The sequence below is a fragment of the Diceros bicornis genome, assembly GCF_020826845.1.
Source record: "Diceros bicornis minor isolate mBicDic1 chromosome 30 unlocalized genomic scaffold, mDicBic1.mat.cur SUPER_30_unloc_1, whole genome shotgun sequence".
NCBI lineage: Eukaryota > Metazoa > Chordata > Mammalia > Perissodactyla > Rhinocerotidae > Diceros > Diceros bicornis.
The window spans coordinates 3,660,560-3,677,544 of NW_026690899.1; the positions used below are offsets into that span (position 1 = coordinate 3,660,560).

Sequence of the window (16,985 nt, forward strand, 5' to 3'; positions counted from 1 at the left end):
CAGGAACTGAGAGCTCAGGGCCCAGTGCAGGGCTCTCGCCTCCCAAACCTCAAGATCCTGCTTCCTGGCCCCACCTCAAGGCTCACTCACTTCCAGATCATCCTCCATCCCAATGTCCAGCAGCTTCAGGTGATAGAGGAACGTGCCCAGGAAGGGGACGACACCCTGTGAAATCAGGGTGAGAGTGGTGAGATGAGTCCCACCTCTCAGGTGCCCCCATGGACCCTCCCCCAAATCCCTTCACCCCAGCCTCCTGCCCACCACAGACTCCCACAGAGAGCAGCCTAGGACCCTCAGCGGCCTCCCCCCAGTTGCCCCCTCCAGGACCACCCAACTTCCCCAGTCACCTCCCAGGGGCGGCTTTTGGCAAATCCCAGTGTATGTGCTCCCTGCCCTCCCCTCCCTAATCCATCCTGGGCCCAGCCCTTCCAGGCCTCCTCCTGGTCACTTCCAGGACAGGTATAGCAGGCTCTGGGTCTCCAGGAGCTGGGCTGGAAGAGGAGGGACCCCTCTCTTGGGGAGGTCTCCAGCCGTGAGGAGAGACACCCCCTCCTCTGACACCTGGACCCTCCCCCTCAGGCCCCCTCACCTGCTGCTGCTGCCTCTCCTGGGCTCCCTGGGGACCAATCTCTAGGGTGGCCCACACAGAGGTCACCTCCTGCAGGCTCAAGGACAGGCTCAGGGAGGCCATGCTCCCTTCCCCGTGTCTCCCAGGCCCCTGATCCTGGACCCTGGACTTCTGGTGTCTATGGCTGCTCCCATTCCAGAGTGCTCTGATTCTAGATCACTCCCAGCTCCAACACTCCCTCCTCTGTGCCCTCAGGCCTGCCCAGGCCCCTAAGCCTCTCTCCTCATCAGGAAAGTGTGAGGAGGACTCCCATGCCTCCCAGGGTACCCTGAGGACTCAGTGTCATCTGACTGTCACCAGTACTCTCCCCTCCCCCGTCGAGGAGGAGGAGCACAAAGCTCCTGCACATTCCTCTCCCCCTTGTACCTCATCACCCCTGTGAGGCCTGCACCACAGATCATCTCCCTCCATTTCCCAGATGAGGACATCGAGGCCCACAGAGGGGCAGTGACTTGCTCAGGGGCCCACAGAGGAGACTGCCCCCCCTCCCAGCCAAAGGGTCTGGCCCCCGGCCTTCACTCCTGCTCCAGACACACCTCTGACCAAGGTCCTGTCCTCTGGAATCTCGGGGTGTATTGAGGCCCTCAGTCAGCCTGAGCCATGGATCGGGAGGCACAAGGTGTCTCGGGGTCACATCCAAGTGGATTCTGTGTTTTCCAGCCCCCTGGGATTCTCTGACACCAGGCTGGACCCGAGGCAATGCCAAAGGCCTCAGCTTCCTAGCATCCCCTCAGGATGAACCCTGCACAGAACTCCTCCTTTAGTCACTCAGGAAGGGGACCCCCCTTGTGCCATATCTGAGTGACAGTGTAGGGGGTGACCACGGCGCTGTGTAATGGTGACATTTGCATCATTTTTTACTTGGAAACTTCTAATGTCCTGTCAGGAAGGTCCACTAAGAATCTGTAGGTTCTCCGATAATTCTTATTGCCATCTGGGGCGTATCTTTGTCAACAAGGCACCGGGCGAGACTCACTGGTTTGTCAGCAGTGACCATTATCTGGCTAGATGGCACAGTCCCAGAGAGCACACGGTTGTGTCCCAGATCCACCATTTGGCCCAAGGCTGGGCAGCCCCTGTGTCCACATGGCCTGTGTGACCTCACAGAGCCCATCGCTGGCACAGGCAGAGTGCACTCCCCTGCGAGGTGCAGTGAAGACAGAAGGAGCAGCAGGGGCCTGGCTTCCTGAGGACAGACTGGGCTGCTTTAGGAAGAAAGGAACCCCCACCCACTCCATCCACCCGCCAGCCTGGAGGAAGAGGGCCAGCTGATGGGTCCGCATGGAATCCAGAGACCTGCTCATTCTGCCAGCTCCTCACCTCCTGGAACAGTCCAGGCGACACCACTGTACCCTGTGACCAAGGCCTCCTGCCCCAAACAGCCCCCACCAGCCCCTGCAGCTCACACTCCCCGCTTCCCGTCAAGCTGGACAAGGCAGACCGTTATTTCTCAGGGAACTTTAAGTGAAAGACTTCCTAAAGCACATCCTGCCTGGTCCCTCCCCACCTCACCTCCCCTCCTTCCAGATCTCCAGCCTCCACTCACCTCCTTGAGCAGCTTCCTGCTCTCCCGCTGGTTTGTTTTCATCAACTTTTTAAGTTTTGTACAGTTCTTCCTGAGGAGAGAAAAAAGGAAAGAAACACTGTGGAGTGGTTTGAGGGTAAAACCCTTTTGTTTGAAATCCCAGAAGATCCAGACAGACTGGATGAGCGTTTTCACTGTGTCCTCTGAGCCCTGAGGTGTCTGGGACTGGGGAGGGGGCTCTCCTATTGTCACCTGGGGCCTCCATTCTCTTATCTTCTCAGCAGATGTGTTTTAAACAGTCTTAATTTCATGTGGACAGAGAGTTCTGTTGCTGAAAACACTTGAAAATCTTCAATTTGGCTCAAGCCAGGATCTGTCACTTAGGGAAGCTGATTCCTGAAGCAGAACCAGTGGCCTAAGTTTTCAGAAAGACTCCAAGCCTGCCAACCAGGTCAGACCCTATCGCCAGGGTTTGCTGTCTCCCAGGAGGCCCCAACTGACTGAAGGGCAATGCCAGCCCTGTGGGGGGTGTCTGGTCCACCCAGGTGGTGCTCGCATGGAGAGAGGCCTACCCACCTGGACACCCATCTCCATGTCTCTTTTAAACGCTGAATGGAGGGGCCCTGCAGAGCCCAGAGGATCGCATGGAGTGAGGAAAGGTTCCTCAGACCTTGGCATTCCTGGGGAAGGGAAGAGAATGAGCTGTGAGGGGGAGCTGGAGCACTGCTTCCTCTGGCTTCTGTCGCCTCATTGATGTCTCCTGTCCTGGATGAGACAGCGGCTCAGGGAACCTGGGAAAGGCACAGCTGGAACCTGATGAGGAATACTTCCAGGAGGAGGATTTTAGCTCAAGCCAAGGAAGGAGCCCAGGAAGGGGTGAGCTTCCCACCACTGGGACCAGGAGTCAGGTCATCGACGTACTGGGAGGAGGGGCCTAAGAGTTGTGCAAAGGCTCAGACCACAGACTTCAAACATGAGAGCTGAGAAAGGAGAAGAGGCAGTCCCCCGACTCCAGAGAGGGGCTCTCAGGGCCTCCCACATCTTACCTTGGCCACCTGGATCCAGAGCTCCACCACCCTGGCCCTGTCCTGGGCCGTCATGCTCGAATCCCCAATGCAGGTGGTGACGACACATTCGACCACTCTGTTAAAGTCAGTCGTGGTGGCATGGATGGTGGGTGCCAGGTGCTCATTGCCCCTGTTGTCACACTGGGACCAGATGGAGTCCAGGAAGTCATAGGGCATCACTTTCTTGAAGAGCTCCTGGGGAGGACAGGGAGTGTCAACTAGCCCTGCCACAACCCAGCTCAGCGTCCGCACCCCACAGTCCCAGGCCAGGTCAGTGGTGAGAGCTGGAGCTAAGGAAGCTGAGAATGCGGCCTGAGGCTTGTGGGAGTTCCTGGGTGTTGCCTGTGTCCCCTGAGGGTACCCAGCACAGGATGACCCAGGACCCGATACTGTGGCGCAGGGAAGTGGCATTCGCTCGCCGCCCAGTCTCACTTCCTCCAAGCACCAGAAATCGGCTCCTGCCTGACAGTCTCTAGGGGTATCTCCCACCCATTCTGACCATCCTGGGGTCTGACTCCTCTTTCAGATGCACATGCCCCCAAGGCAGCAACAACCACAGGCTTTGTTTGTCTGCCTTGTAGTCATGTACACATGAGGTGCCTAATTAGTGCTGAGGCTGTTGAGACCTCCTAGGCAAATGAGTGAACTACCCAAGGACGAAACAGCACTTCAGTGTGCTCCCCTCCCCCACCAAAGCGCAGACTCTGCCCAACTTCCTTTCTGCTCCACCTCGTCCATCTGCACAGCCACTCTGCATGGCAGCTGCTCTCAGTGTCCAGCTCTACTGTCCACATGAGGACAGCAAAGGCTTGGGAGTTAAGAAGTCTGCTCAGGTCACATGAGGGTAAGCAGGGAAGCTGGACCAAGATGATGGGATTCTGGATCAGGAAATGGCAGGTGTGGGGCAGCTCATGGCACAGGGAAGGCCGACCCCACCTGCCCTGAGAGCCCCGCTGCTCACCACATCCATCAGTGTCAACTGCTCTGCCACCAGCCGGGGAGGGAACTCCAAGAAGTCAGGCTTCTCCTCCCTCAACAGGTTCTTGCTGGTCACATCCCAGCGGCAGGCGGGCTCTGGGGCTGGATCTGGCTCTGCTGTTATCTCTCCAGGTGGAGGGAGGATTCTCCCTGGAGCCAATGGTCCAGCTGGCTCCAGCTCAGGAGCTGGCACTGGGGCTGGAGCTGATGTTGGTGGTGGATCTGGCCCTGGAGGGACCGATGGAGGTGACACTGGCTCCAGCTCTAGCACAGGTGGTGGAACTAAAGCTGGAGCTGGATCTAGCCGTGAAGCTGGCCCTTGCTCTGGCTCTGGAGCTGGAGGGAGCTCTGGAGATGGTACTGCAGCAGGAGAAAGAAAGAGTTTCACTCAAGTAGCTGACTTCCCTGGTCCCTGTCAAAGCCAGGAAAGACCCCATTGCCTTTAAGGGAACCTAGCCTTTGAAGACCCTACAAATCATCTTCCCAGACTGCAGTCTCCTCACCTTCCAGATCTGCCTCAACGGGCCTTGGATGCTCCAGCTGGACCTGGAGAAAGTAGGCGTGGCCCTCCAGCTCCGAGCCAGGCAAGCTGAGATGCAGAGAGGTCAGCTTCATCCTGAAGCAGGGAAAGTGCAGGGGTTCCCAGAAATCCTGCCCTGGGTCCAGATAGGTTCCCACCAGAGAAGAGATGGCACTGGGGGAGGCAATTTGGCAACAGAGTCAGAGGCCTGGCCTTTCCTTCGACACTTCTCATGCAAAGCACCGATGCCGGCCCCTTCCCATCCTGGGGATGAGCCCCTGCTCATCCAGCACGTTGAACACAGAGCCTGTCGTGACTCTCTTCCTGCTGACACTCTTCTCCTGAAGGGCCGGGACACAGCCCAGCCCAGCCCTCTATGTACTTCTGTAACGGGATTGAGCAGAGGCCGGTTTTTGAGTGAGTTGCTCACAGACCTCCTGTCTTGGGCCTCGAGGTGGTGGTCAGAAGAGGTGGATATGGAGAAGAAGAGACAGATTAAGATGGGTCTGTGATGGGAATGGGTCTCTTGGAGACAACTCAGCCTAGCCACCCCTCTGCTTCCCAGGGGTCCTGGCACCCATCCATAGCTCTTTGACTCCTGTCCTCCTGGAGTGGAAGCCACCAGACCTCAGCCTTCCCTTGGGAATCAAAAGATGTGTGAGATGCAAGGTTCTGACAGGCCCGCCCCAGCCACAGCCCCCATCTCTCCCTCCACACCTTGTTCTGTAGAGACAGGAAGCTCTTCTTCTGGACCCAAAGACCACTCATTTTTTAGATGGTCCTGTGCTCTGCCTTCCTGGCTGGAATAAGGGAAGATGCCTCCAGCTATAAAGGAGGCTATCAGGGCATCACTTGGGATGTACCATGGAAGACAGGACCTGCGAAAGATGTCTAATGTCACTGTCTGACTCTCAGATGACAATTGAGGCACAGCGATTGTGTCTCCTTCATTCACTGACTTTACTAAGTGTCTCCAAATGTCCTGCATGTAGTAGGTGCTTAATCTACACACTTGAATGAATGAAGTCCAGCCAGACCATCCCAGACACTTGAGTGGGCCTAGGGCCTCTCTGCTGCCCCAGAGATCCTTAATTGGCTACCCCAAGGAAAAGCATCAGGACCAGCTGGATGGAATCTCAACTCCTTGACAGGGTGCTTTCCATGTGCTTTTCCACACTCAGAAAAGCCACATCCTAGAGATCAGTGAGGCAGACTACTTTTCACGATGAAGAGAAAAATAAACACCATGGACAACCACAGCATGTCCACAGCCCTCTCTGCAGATCCAAGCACCAGGTAAGCACCTGCCATTGCTGATCCCATTAGTCCCTACAAGATCACCATGAAATTTATCCCCCTCCCCACTTTTCAGAAGAGCAAACTGAGGCTCAGAGAGATGTGGGGATTTGCCCAAGGTACACAGCTGGCAGTGGGCAGAGTCACCACTGTGCTGAGGAGGGAGTGGCTACTCACCTAGTAAACAGCTGGTCCAGGACCCGGTGGGATGTGTCTAAGGCCGAGTAGTTGACCATGAAGGTGGTGAAGCTGGACATGTTCCAACTCAGGAAAGCTGGTGCCATGGACCCTGTCAGCTTCTCCATCATGCCTGCCTGGAGGGCACGCATCTTGCAGGCATCATTTAAATTCACAGTGAACTCATCCTCACACTGGGGGAGAGGAGGAGGGACATACAGTAAGTGATATCACAGTGAACCACCAGGAGGACTGAGGTGACTTTCTACTCTCCTGTGTAGCTGGTGGGGAGGAGTGGAGGTCCAGATTCCTTTGAGAGTGGGACTGTGGGGTACTCTAGTGAGAAAATTCTGGGGGTGGGGAGTCCAGGCGGTTCTCAGATTTGAGTCTGCATTCTAGTACTGCCTTGGTCATCTCAGAGTCCTGCGTGTGAAGACCCCTCTGCACCCACACTCACCTCAGAGCAGCCCTGGTCATTGATGGACTGGTGCAATGTGTTCTCTCCAGGGAGAGGGTGAACTGGAAACCATCCACCAGCTCCTCGACCATCTCTTGGGTGCAGCTCTGCAGTGACAGTGCCCAGCAGTCAGACCAGGAGGGATCAGGGGCCTGCCTGGACTTTGCCACAGTGGGAAACCCCACCACAGATCAGGCACAGAGGGGAATCTGCATAGACTCCACCAGGGAAGGAATGCGAGGACACCTTGAGGGCCCGGGATTCACATGCAGATAGAGGAGCTTGGTCCCCAGCACTCACCTGACTCTCCTGCAGCCAAGATCCTGAGTATGAACATGACACACTGCCCGACTCCCACCAACTAGCTTCCTGCTCCTGCCCAGGCTGGGTCCTCCTCATCCCCAGCTTCCTTAACTCCACCTCCCCCCCCACACACACACACAATGAGTGTCAAGGGGTGTGGGGCTGTCCTTTTGGGGTCACAGTTCTGGCCTGACCTAGAGTGGTCTGCCCTGGCCCACACTGTAACCTGATGGTTCCTCCTGCCAAAAGGCCACAGACATTCGAGGTGAGGGCTGAGCCAATGTCTAAAGCGACTTAAGATGCTCTCGTTCTGGGCTTTCCGGGGGCCAGAGCCTCGGAAAGTCACGGGACAACATGAGAACATCCTGCTGTGTCGAGTGTCTCCACTCAAATGAACTGGACAGGAGGCTGTGATTACAATATGGGTGCCTGGTAACCAGAGTTCTAAGTTCTGTTGGGGGCTGTCACCAAGGAAGTGAGTTCACTTCTTCAAGGTTCTATTACTTGGCCCCTTCCTTCAATCAGACCCACTCAAAGACCCCCCCTAGACTGTTGGCTGCTCTCCCTCCTTGCCCTTGTCATCTCCATCACTGTACACAAATACCCATCCCCACCCTCCCCACAGCTCCTTGGGAGTGGATCCAGGGTCCCAGCTTTGAGGAGACAGAGCTGAAGTCAGACCTCTTTTTTCCTACCAGTTCTGTGTCCTGGAAAACTGCTGTGCCTCTCAAGATCTGCCCAGTCTCCCAAGCTGCACAATGGGGATTGGGCTAAAAACAGCTTCCTAGGGACCTTGTCAGGGTACATGTGATAATACGTACAAGACCTGTGGGCTGGTGTCACATGTCTCTAATGTACACACTTAGAGATGGAGGAAGTACAAGAAGGAGTAGGACATCACATAGAATACCAGTCAGAACTTCTCTGGGTTCCAGATATGTGATCTTGGGAATGTCACTGTCCCTCTGGGCCTCATTTTCGGGTCTGCATCATGAAGGGGTTGAAATTAGAGGAAATTCAGACATTGTGATCCACTGGCATTAACCCTTCCACGGTCCCCTGTTTTACTCAGAATCAGTGCCAAGTGCCTCACGTTGGCCTATGTGGTAGGAGCCTCCACAATGGCCCCAATGCTCCCTGCCTCCTGAATTGCACATCCTTTTGTCATCACTAAGTGGTCAGTATCTGGCTTCTGAACAACAGAACACAGCCAAGGTGATGAGATGTCACTTCCAAGTTTTAATTACAAAACATCTGTCACTTCCTGCTTACTGGTTTACTTGGGTTCCCTACTTACCTCCCTCCTTGTGTTTCCATCTCTCTCTCTCTCTTTCTCTCTCGCTCTCTCTCTCTATCAAATCACCAGAACTGGGAGAGCAAGTGCTGATGTTTTCAGTTGCACTATGTAGAGGCTCCATAGGAGAGAACTGAGGGAGTGTCCAGCCAACAGACAGACAGGAGCTCAGACTCTCAGTCCAAATGGATCCTGACAAAACCCATGTGAGTGATCTTGGGTGGGAATCCTCCCCCATTTGAGCCCTGTTGAGACCACAGCCCCTTCTTCACAGAGACTTTGAGGCAGAGGCACCCAGCTAAGCCATGCCAGATGCTTGGCTCACAGAAATTATTTGATATTATATATTTGTACTGCATAGGTGGTAGGTTTTGGAGTAATGTTGTCACAGAGTAACAGAAAGTAACAGTCTACCATGTCCCAGGATCTAGCCTGATCACCCTCCTCTCTCCCCTCACTCTCTCTTCTCATGCTCCCTCCAGACACACTGGCCACATTTCTGACGTTCCCTAGTCAAACTCGCTTCTTCATGTGAGTTTCTGCACCAAGGAACCTTCTCCTTGACACACTAACTGTTCCCAGACATAGGCAGGGGTGCTTACACTTGTCATTCTGGTCACAGCAAAGATCTGAAATGCCTCAGAGAGGCCTTTCAGAACCTCCTAGCACAGTCGCTACCATCGCAGATCTCACATCCAGAAGAGCATTACATGATTTCCTACTCCTTCCTCCCATTGCGATAAAATGAGTGCACGGGGAAGGGCTGTCTGCTTTGGCTGATGCAGAGGCAACTCCTTCTGGTTATACCAGGAACACGACTGTCTCTTCCAGGCTAAATTTTTCCCACCACGAGTCCATTGTTTAAGGAAACCGTCATTCCCTCTCTTTCACGGGTCTAGTTTCCCCAAGAACACAGTGAACCATCCCCTCTCCCTGCGCTGCATCACCATAAACCCACAGCCAGAAGATAAGCACCAGGTTAAAACACCACCAGATCCTGAATTCAGTCACTGCTGAGATCCTCCCATCAATGTTGTTATTCCATGGTGACTCCTGAGTACACCTTTCCCCTGAGATCCAGTCCCAGCCTGTCCTCAGCTTCTTACAGTAACACTGAGATTTCCTCAAAGTCCTCCCAACCTGGGCAAGAAACATTCTGAAATGTTCTCTGTATTAATTTTCAGGGACTGGGGACATTGGTAGATGTAATTTGAGTGTGTATGTGCAGTAGTTTCTATGCATGTATTCTATTTTTCAGACACAGATAAAATAGTGTGGCTACTCAGTGCACCAAGAAAATGAATAACTTATCAATTTTTTTCATGATGTGAAGTCTTTAGAGAGTAAATGTCGTGGTTAAGAGCACAGAGTATGGAGCTAACTCCTCATGTCCAAATTCCAGCTCAATCCCTTACTAGATATTTGTATTGACTGAGTTATTTACCTGATTGGTGCCTCAGTTTCTTCATCACTCAGTTGGCAATAATGATCAGCATACCTACTTTGTAGGTTTATGGAGAGTATTAAAGGAGTTAATGTTTGAAAAATGCTTGGAACACCTAGTGTATTGCCAGTGCTGTACCTATATATTAGAAATAAAATTTAGAAATTCTTCTGACACTGCCTGTGAGCCCCAGAGTGTGAGACTGTTGCCTGGATGTATGTAGAATGCACTCCATGACATACGATGAATAAATGAGTGAACAACATTGGCGAATGCATTACCAATGTCACCTATGTCACCCTACAGGCATTCCCAAGCCGAAACACAGGCAGACATTCCTGCTCTGTCCTGCATCACATTCCCTGGAGGAATCACTGGGGCTTCTTGGACCCCTGGTAACCGTGCCCACCAAAGGTTCTTTTCTGTCAGCAAACCCCAGTCTTTGTCCAATTGCTGCAACTCACAGGGTCTGTGCTCTGATCCTTGTCTTCACTCGAGGGAGAAGTGCCATCCCCAGAGCTGGGCACAAGCAGAGCCTGAGCCTTGGAGAAAATGATTCCCTGGCCCTGGGGCAGGTAGAAGAGTACAGGGACAGAGTGGGATTTGGGGAAAATCCTCCAGGTGTTGTCAGAAGGGATGGAGGCAGGGGATGTGTCAGCAAGGACTGGTCTGGTTGGTGGGCCTTTGTGGTTAAATAGTAGGGGGGCTGGGAAGTTTCGTAGGTTCTAGCATAATACAATCAATATGACGGCCAGGAAATCAGAATCAGCCTAATTAAGGCCAAATTAACCCAATGTCAGCTGTTCCCTGACTCTCTAATCCAGTAGTGACATATAATAAGGGTATTCGTGTTCTATCATCTCCTTCTCATTGATTGGCTAGAGTAATTATTCTTTACATAGTCTGTCTATTTTTGCATAGTAAAGAAAAAGTGAGTTTTAAAAAAACTCTCCTTGGAAAAGTCTCCCTAACCTATTGAATTAATAACAGAAGCCACGACAGGATATTCACCGCATGTCTTGAGCTTTAGTCTCTGGTTTTAGATCTTCCTAACTGGTAAATTACCTTGACTTCTGCCTTCTTTCTTGAGATTAGTCCACTTAGGACTAAGTGGAGTGCAACCTCATACCATGTGAGAAGTGGTGACGCTGGGAAGAGGTTTGTTTCATTCTGTTAGTGTGTGTGTGTGTGTGTGTGTGTGTGTGTGTGTATGACAGTTTTTGCTGCATCTTGCAGTGTGGGCCAGTGTAGACTCCTTTTCTAGGGAAAAAATTTCCCTAACCACTTTCTCTGGAATTTATTTTCACTGATGGCTTCCTCGGCACTGTCCAATAGTAACATTAAGCACTCTATATTATAGAATTTAATTTTTTTCTTAGTAGCCACATTTTAAAAAATGAAAGCAAACAGGTGAAACTAATTTTAATAGTATATTTTAACCCACTATAACCAAGATATCATCAATGTGGGTGCAGTCTATACAAAACTTAATAATGAGAGAGTTTACATTTTTTTCCTGGCTTTCATAAATCCAGTGTGTACTTCCCATTTAAAGCACATTCTCCATTTGTAAGTTGAGTTTTTTCAGACATACATTCTCTGTACTGTGATTTAATGTTCACAGTTGTCAAATAAGAGTCACTAGGAGTGGGGTGGATGATAATTTCACTACTAATTTAAGCTCTAATGGAGCTATGAACACCAACTGGTCAATGGGTTAATCAAATGAATAGTCATATAGTACAGAAGAATACTATGATTTAGGATTTAGAAAAAGACTGGGGAACGTGGGTCCTGACAGGGAGCACCAGGGATTTTGTTGTTGAGGGTGACAAGGACAAAAAGAGAATAAAGTCATACTCATAAGTGTCTAACAACATGGGGGAGAAGAAATGACCTGCCATAGTCCTGAGTTTTGACCTCGAGCTTTCTGTTCTTGACCCAAATCTCTTTGATGATGTCCCAGGACACAGGTCAGATTAATCCCCACAGGGAGAGAAGGAGGGTAGAAGTACAAGGCATCTGACATAATTGTCCTGGGAAAGCAGGCTTCATTTATCACTCTGATCCACATTCACAATTTATTTTTATAGGGTAAGAGGAAAAGAAGTATGATGGTTAAATCATCACAGAGGAAGCGACATGATTGTGGAAACAAATCCAACCCAAAGCCTGGTTTGAGCATCTCCATCCCTTTGAGGATGTCCAGTTACATATTCAAGAGGACAGTTACTAGAATCACATCCTATCTTGGCAATGAGGTCAGATGCCATCAATGGGAGGAAACGTTGGAGCAGTCCAACAACTCTACTGGCAGAAGAGACTGCAAGGTCTCCAGGCATGCAGAGTGCAGGTGAACCGTTAAGTCGTTTGGATCTTGCCAAAACCCTGCTAAATCTTGCACCTAGTTGCACAGGTGCATCCTTGTCAGGTGTGCTCACAGGTGGTCTGAACTCCAGTACCACGCCCACCCCTGCCTGGTCTTCAGATTCAGCAGAGACGATCCCAGGAGCTTGTCTGTACCTCCCACAGCTCCTTTGCAAACAACTTCTGCTGACTGAGGAGGATATCAGGAAACAGGAAGAGAAAGTGAAGACGGCAAGAGAGAGAGTGGCGGTAGCACTGATGCAGACAGACTGGCTAGTGAGGCAGGGAGAGTGAGGGGCCAAGAAAGACGTCCCGACAAACACGGTGATAAAAGAAAAGACGGAGCAGATGACATGGAGCTCACACTACATCAATGCCTCTGCAGGGGTCATTAGGTTTTCTTGCTTTGAGCTCTTGATACTTTAATATATACCAATACTTTCCTTTCTTTGATTCCTTTGCATGACAGAGAAGATACGGACAGTGATGCTTCTGAGGTGGGAGATTGAGTTTCAGGTGAGGAGAGAAAGGAGATCTTTCCTTCCTTTCTTTTCCTGAGTGTTATGTATTTGTATTTTAAGATCAACAGAGAGTTATCACAGTCAGGGGATTCTTTAGAGTTTTGCCCTCACAGTCACAGAGAAAACACACCTAGTCCAAATAGATTGTCCTTTTTGTGTAATATTGCAATAGATTCCAACATAACATTTCACTAAAGAGCTGTTATATCTGTTTTCTCAAAAAAGACACCTACTTCTGGGTCTCTATTTTTCTGGTATTTGTTGCATGTTGAATCACTAGTTGCATACAACGAAATACTGGATTTTCCCTTTTTTTAGATTTATATGTGTTGGAAATTTGATTCATGAAAATTGATATGCCATTGCGGTATCATGCTGTCAGGAGAACAACTGTTTTCAGCATCACAAGTCTCACAATAAGGCAGTGTGTTGGGATTTGTCTATTTGTCTGATCGAGTATGTTGCACTCTTCAAATCCTCTTTATCATTACTTACTTTTGTCCCACAGATTTATCAGTTTCTGAGAGCAATGTGTTAAACAATAATAGAGTATCTTAGTATTTATATCTTCCCTAAAAAGTGAGTTATTTTTTACCTAAATCTTCTCTCCTCTATTCTTCCATGTGGTAATCATCTGGAATTTTGGTTCGAATGTGTTTTTAATGTCTTGTTTTAAAACTAATACTAAATTAGACAGACGTTTTTTTCCTTTCCTTGTGACTCCTGTTATGTTTTCCTGGGTTCACATTTCTTCTTCCTGATGTACATTCTTTACCGGTTGTTTCACTGCAGGCCTGTGGGAGGTCAACTTTGAGGCTGTTTGTAAGTCACAAAACGTCTTTCTTTCTTTGAAACATAGTGTGAATAGGTATTTAATTTAGCTTTGTAGTAATTTTTTTCCTTCTTTGTCAAGTTATTTAATATTTCTGAGCCTCCACATCTTTACCTTAAAATGGGAATAAAACCCTAAATATTGTGACTGTAACTGAGGTAATACACGCAGAGCTTGCCAGTCATGTTGCTCAGGAGAAATTAAATAGTCAATAATGATAACGATTATTAACCATTATAATGATATCATAATAACGTTATATATAATAATGATACATTAATGTATAATAATAATTATACATTAATTTATAATTAGAATGTACAGTGCATAATGTATAATATGTGCAATGTATAATAATAATATATTAATATTATTAATCATTATATTCCTCAGAGTGTGCATTCTCAGAGAATCACTGCTTAAGATTGAGAATGTGAAGCTCACACACAAAAAGTCTAAGAGAGTGGCATGCCTGTGACTTTAATTCTCAGCCCTTGGGTATCTTCAGCTGTGGTCATCTGCACAGTGTGTACAGATAATATAATCTGTACCCACAGACCCACTGCAAAACAATGCAGCTTGCCTCATGCCTTGGATGCTCTAAGCTGCTTGTTGGGGAGCCTCTGCTGTGAGGCTAGTTAGAGTCTGTACAGAGAAAGATGAAAAAAGACTCTTTCTTTTCCCTCAGATTTCTCCCACCGAGTTTTATTCACTTTTACATCCAGAGCAGATACTCTCTTCTCAGAGCCTTGGTGTTACTCTGGGATTCAGGCTTCCCAGACACCTAGTCATTTCAGCTCCCAAGGCCCAAGGTGACTGCAGTGTCATGTCTGACCCACTCTTCCCATCTTGGCCTGTTTCCCATCATGGAGGACCCATGAGTGGGGAGAGGAGACATTGAGGGAGATTGATCTGGAAGTCCTGGTGAATCTGAGCTTCAGAGAATGAAACAGAAAAGGGGAACCTGAGACTGCCAGGGCTTCAGTGGGGGAGGAATATGGAGGAACTGAGAGGGGTGTGATGGCTGCAGAGTCAAGGGGAGGGATGTTCCAAAATTTCCTAAGAAGGGAAACCTTGCACTGAAGTGGGGATACGATTTTACATGATGGAAATGTCTGTGCTGGTTTCACCAATTCTGGTGTCCCTGAGGGATGAACTGGTGTGACAACACAGAACAGAAGTTGCAGTCACTTTCAGGACTTAAGGAAGGTGAAACATTTCAGCTTAGTCCCCTGTGAGCCAGTCAACGGCCAAGTCTAGAAAGGCTCAGAGCCTGTGTCCGTCCAATGTGGTTTCGTTCTGTTCCAGCCAAGCTCCTCTGGACCCCAGCTGGGAAAATGGGACCTCAGATCTAGTCATATCTAGTCATCACAGCTTCCGTAGTTCACCATGAGGCAGGTAAGAGCCCAGGCGTCGTCTCTGGAGCTCATAGTCGCCCTCCTTCTTCTGCTGGCAGACAGTGACTTGTGAGGTGAGGAGAGCACACCAGAATGGTCCAGTCAGCTGCCCAGTATGGGAGACTCCAGGGTAAGGAGATGCCAAAACCACAGAGACCCGATGCCTCCTGTGTCTCCCTCTTCCTTTTGTCCACTTAATTTTCACCCTCAGTCCTTCTTTTCCTTTCCTTTTCCCTCTTTCGGCTCTCTCTCCCTCTTTCCCCTACATGTTCTAGCTTAATTGAGGTATTAACAATATACAGTAAACTGCATACATTTAAAGTGAACAATTTGATACATTTTGATTATAACTTATTCAACCAACACCACAATCAAGAAAAGGAATGCCCATCCTCCCCAAATTTCCTCATGCTCATTTTAATTCCTCCTTCCTTGCCTTTTGCAAACACATTCTCATTCCCAGGCAACCAGTGATCCGGTATATGTCCCTATAGATTTTCCTGTATTTCCCAAGGATTTTTATAAATGGGATCATATACTATGTACTCATTTTTTACTGGCTTCTTTCACTCAGCATAATTATTTTGAGATTTATGCTTGTCATTGCATGTACTATGAATTCATTCCTATCCCCAGCCCTTCCCTGGCAACACTGTGCACACACCCGAGTGCTTCCCGGGTTGGAGTGAGAGACAATAGTACTGCTGCAACCCCAAAAGTAGGAATACACCTTGGTGCAACTCTGGGAGGGGTTGGCGGCAGCCCTGGACCTGCAAATGAATGCTTTCCTGGATGGTTGGAAAGCCCACCGTGCCACTGCAGTCCCAATGATTGGCCAATGCTCAGAACCCATGAAGAAGTCCCACCCACCAAACACAGAGGCTGGCATGAGCATAAGAAAAGGCAGCAGCAGATATATGCGCACATGCAAATACTTTCCCAGATGGCACAAATACCCATAGTAGTGCTAAGGTCTCACAAGTGGGTAGGTGCCTCCATGTGGCGGCAGCTCTGAGCCCAGTGGGAATGCTTTCCCAGCGGATGGGAACACCCACTGTACCCACACAACTTCCAGCATATGGAGTGGGATCAGAGACACAGCTCATGCTTCCCCCACAGCGGTAGCAGGTGGAATCTGCGACCTGATACTACCACAAATACACAGGCAAAAGATTAGTTCATCAAACACCATAAGAATCTACACTAACAATTCAGAGCAGAAGGAAATGACAAATCTCCAGAAACGAACCTTGAAGTCACAGAAATTTACAATCTAAATGACAGAGAATTCAAAATAACTGTCATTAAAGAAACTCACCAAGTTACAAGAATGTTAAGACAGTTCGATAAACTCAGGAATAAAATTAATGAGGAAAAGGAATATTTCATCGAAGAGACTGAAACTATTTAAAAAAAAAGACAAGCAGAAATTCTGGATATGAAGAACATAATTAATGAGATAAAAAAGAATCTAGAATCCTTAAAAAACAGAGCTGATATTATGGATGAAAGAATTAGTGATTTAGAGGATAGAAATATAGAAATGCTTCCAGTGAATGAGGAGAGAGGACTCAGATTTTGAAAAAATGAAGGAAGTCTTGGAGAAATATATGACTCAATTATAAAAGCAACATAAGAATTATACGTATCCCAGAGGGAGAAAAGAGGGAGAAAGGAGCAGAGAGCTTGTTCAAAGAAATAATAGCTGAGAACTTCCTAAACCTGGGGAAGAACCAGACTTACAAATACATGAAGCCAACAGAACGCCTAATTACATCAATGCTAAAAGACCTTCTCCAAGGCATATAATAGTAAAATTGGCAAAAGCCAATGACAAAGAAAAAATATTATGGGAAGCAAGACAGAAGAAAATAACCTACAAAGGAACACCTATCAGGCTTTCAGCATATTTCTTGGCAGAAACTTTACAGGCAAGGAAAGAATGGAATGATATATTAAAAATACTGAAAGACAAAAACTTTCAGCCAAGGATACTCTATCCAGTGAAATGATCCTTATGATACAATGGAGAAATAAAAGTTTTCCCAGATAAACAAAGGCTGAGGGAGTTCATCGCCACTAGATCTCCCATACAAGCAATGATCAAGAACGTCCTCATACCTGAAACAAAAAGAAGGCAAATGTCTACAAAGCTTTGAGCAAAGAGATAAATAGACAG

The 16,985-nt window shown here is 48.7% G+C and overlaps 1 long non-coding RNA gene across 1 annotated transcript; it reads right to left on the bottom strand.

Moving 5' to 3' along the window:
- Positions 1-2,169: 2,169 nt before the first annotated feature.
- Positions 2,170-3,258, bottom strand: LOC131402093 (uncharacterized). The gene is made up of 3 exons (XR_009218266.1): positions 3,200-3,258; positions 2,730-2,833; positions 2,170-2,244 (listed from the first exon to the last, which is right to left on the bottom strand). It is a non-coding gene; the product is annotated as an uncharacterized LOC131402093 (long non-coding RNA).
- Positions 3,259-16,985: the final 13,727 nt, after the last annotated feature.